This window comes from Oncorhynchus gorbuscha, unplaced genomic scaffold (genome assembly GCF_021184085.1).
Source record: "Oncorhynchus gorbuscha isolate QuinsamMale2020 ecotype Even-year unplaced genomic scaffold, OgorEven_v1.0 Un_scaffold_7195, whole genome shotgun sequence".
NCBI lineage: Eukaryota > Metazoa > Chordata > Actinopteri > Salmoniformes > Salmonidae > Oncorhynchus > Oncorhynchus gorbuscha.
In genome coordinates this window covers 5,479-8,993 of record NW_025750636.1, presented here as the reverse complement: position 1 = coordinate 8,993, position 3,515 = coordinate 5,479, and the positions used below count along the sequence as shown (strand labels likewise).

The window sequence follows — 3,515 nt, the reverse complement described above, 5'->3', positions numbered from 1 at the left end:
GATGTACATTAGCCAGTAGCAGAACCCAACAGCAACAACCCTCTCAGTAATGGTAACAGAAACAGTTGACTTGCTCTGACTGTGATACAGGATGTTGTTGTTGATCTGCCTTTAGTTTAATGCACTGAAGTCACTCTGGATAAATAAACTAAAAAGTTCCCCCCTTCAGGGTCCCCAGGACCAGGACTAAAGGACACTGATCTACAGTATGGTACAGTAGCTTTCCCAGAAGCCTGGTTACAGTATGGTACAGTAGCTTTCCCAGAAGTATGATACCTTTCCCAGGTGGTTACAGTATGGTACAGTAGCTTTCCCAGAAGCCTGGTTACAGTATGGTACAGTAGCTTTCCCAGAAGCCTGGTGCAGCTCTGGGTGCAGCTCTGGGTGGAGCTCTGGGTGCAGCTCTGGGTGGAGCTCTGGATCCACAGTCCATATCAATCCTGGTATCCCCAGACTCCCTGGGGACGATGCCCAGATCAATAATTACATTTTGCTCATGGGTGTTATAGCCCGCCTGTTCCAGGAAGTTACTCAACGAATGGCCACGTATGATCATGAGCAACTCCCTGCTGATGCAATATGTGTTGTCCGGGTCGAAGTTCTTCTGGTCCTCGTGTTGGGTCACATAGACCTTATCCACTATCCTGTCTGGACGCATACTGATGATGAGGCGGTCCATGTTGCTGTCATCTATCTGATGAGTGTAGTCCTCACTGACGTACTCAGGCATGGAATCAGATGCTGTGAGGTGGAGGTTGCCCACGTCATAGAATGGGTACTTACTAAAAGGAAGCAGCCTCTTGCATACGTTGTTTTCACAATCAAGTCTGTTCTTGAAGTGATGGAAACCAAAGTCTCCCTCTTCGGGTCGTAATTTGCAACCATCTGGTTGTCATTTTTGAGACGATGTAATCGTTGGCGAACCAGAAAAGGAGCTTGAGTCCGTGCCTGGGTGAGGGACGACCAAACAAAGAATTTCTAAGCTCCTCCATATTGTTCAATGTTTGAACCATGGTACCCCTGGGGGAGGGAGAGAGAGGGGGGGGGGAACAGAGATAATTAAACAATAATCATAGTGATAGACTTAAAACCGCTTGAAACTCTGGGGGTGGTATTTCCTTTTTGGATAAAAAAAAATCCTGTTTTAAACGGGATATTTTGGCACGACAAGATGCTCGACTATGCATATAATTGACAGCTTTGGATAGAAAACACTATCGTTTCCAAAACTGCAAAGATATTGTCTGTGAGTGCAACAGAACTGATGTTACAGGCGAAACCCAGATAAAAATCCAATCAGGGAAGTGCCCCATATTTTGAAAGCGCTGCATGCCAATGACTCCTCTACAGTATTGTGACGTATTTTTACTCATTTATGTTGAAGAATAGCCGTAAGAGACCACATTGAGCAAGTGGTCACATGATGGCTCCCGCAGAAAATCTCGCATAAAGTACAGAGGTAGCCATTATTCCAATCGCTTCTAATGAGAAACCAATTGTCCTGGTGGATATATTATCCAATAGATATGTGAAAAACACCTTGAGGATTGATTCTTTAGTTGTCTTGATAGATGTGGAGGGTTAACTCCTCTAGTTGTGTTGAGAGATGTGGAGGGTTAACTCCTTTAGTTGTCTTGATAGATGTGGAGGGTTATAACTCATTTAGTTGTCTTGATAGATGTGGAGGGTTAACTCCTCTAGTTGTCTTGATAGATGTGGAGGGTTTACTCCTTTAGTTGTCTTGATAGATGTGGAGGGTTAACTCCTCTAGTTGTCTTGGTAGATGTGGAGGGTTAACTCCTCTAGTTGTCTTGATAGATGTGGAGGGTTAACTTCTCGAGTTGTCTTGATAGATGTGGAGGGTTAACTACTCTAGTTGTCTTGATAGATGTGGAGGGTTAACTACCTAGTTGTCTTGATAGATGTGGAGGGTTAACTCCTTTAGTTGTCTTGATAGATGTGGAGGGTTAACTCCTTTAGTTGTCTTGATAGATGTGGAGGGTTAACTACCTAGTTGTCTTGATAGATGTGGAGGGTTAACTTGATAGATGTGGAGGGTTAACTACTCTAGTTGTCTTGATAGATGTGGAGGGTTAACTCCTTTAGTTGTCTTGATAGATGTGGAGGGTTAACTCCTTTAGTTGTCTTGATAGATGTGGAGGGTTAACTCCTCTAGTTGTCTTGATAGATGTGGAGGGTTAACTCCTTTAGTTGTCTTGATAGATGTGGAGGGTTAACTCCTTTAGTTGTCTTGATAGATGTGGAGGGGTTAACTCCTCTAGTTGTCTTGATAGATGTGGAGGGTTAACTACTCTAGTTGTCTTGATAGATGTGGAGGGTTAACTCCTTTAGTTGTCTTGATAGATGTGGAGGGTTAACTCCTCTAGTTGTCTTGATAGATGTGGAGGGTTAACTCCTTTAGTTGTCTTGATAGATGTGGAGGGTTAACTCCTTTAGTTGTCTTGATAGATGTGGAGGGTTAACTCCTCTAGTTGTCTTGATAGATGTGGAGGGTTAACTCCTCTAGTTGTCTTGGATAGATGTGGAGGGTTAACTTGTCTTGATAGATGTGGAGGGTTAACTACCTAGTTGTCTTGATAGATGTGGAGGGTTAACTCCTTTAGTTGTCTTGATAGATGTGGAGGGTTAACTCCTCTAGTTGTCTTGATAGATGTTAACTCCTTTCTAGTTGGGATTAACTCCTCTAGTTGTCTTGATAGATGTGGAGGGTTAACTCCTTTCTTGAGTTGTTTTGATAGATGTGGAGGGTTAACTCCTCTAGTTGTCTTGAAAGATGTGGGAGGGTTAACTCCTCTAGTTGTCTTGATAGATGTGGAGGGTTAACTCCTTTAGTTGTCTTGATAGATTCTCTAGTTGTCTTGATAGATGTGGAGGGTTAACTCCTTTAGTTGTCTTGATGTGGAGATGTGGAGATGTGGAGGGTTAACTCCTCTAGTTGTCTTGATAGATGTGGAGGGTTAACTTAACTGTGGAGGGTTAACCTCTAGTTGTCTTGATAGATGTGGAGGGTTAACTCCTCTAGGTGTCTTGATAGATGTGGAGATCCTCTAGTGGAGGGTGGAGGGGTTAACTACCTAGGTGTCTTGATAGATGTGGAGGGTTAACTACCTAGTTGTCTTGAAAGATGTGGAGGGTTAACTCCTCTAGTTGTCTTGATAGATGTGGAGGGTTAACTACCTAGTTGTCTTGCTAGATGTGGAGGGTTAACTCCTCTAGTTGTCTTGATAGATGTGGAGGGTTAACTACCTAGTTGTCTTGATAGATGTGGAGGGTTAACTACCTAGTTGTCTAGATAGAGACTGGTTGGTACATCAGTAATACTATAGTATCTGAGGGGTGATAGAGACTGGTTGTTACATCAGTAATACTATAGTATCTGAAGGGTGATAGAGACTGGTTGTTACATCAGTAATACTATAGTATCTGAGGGGTGATAGAGACTGGTTGTTACATCAGTAATTCTATAGTATCTGAGGGGTGATAGAGACTGGTTG

General features: G+C 43.0%; 1 pseudogene; it reads right to left on the bottom strand.

Moving 5' to 3' along the window:
* Window positions 1-300: 300 nt before the first annotated feature.
* On the bottom strand, window positions 301-1,013 carry LOC124029658 (annotated as a pseudogene).
* Window positions 1,014-3,515: the final 2,502 nt, after the last annotated feature.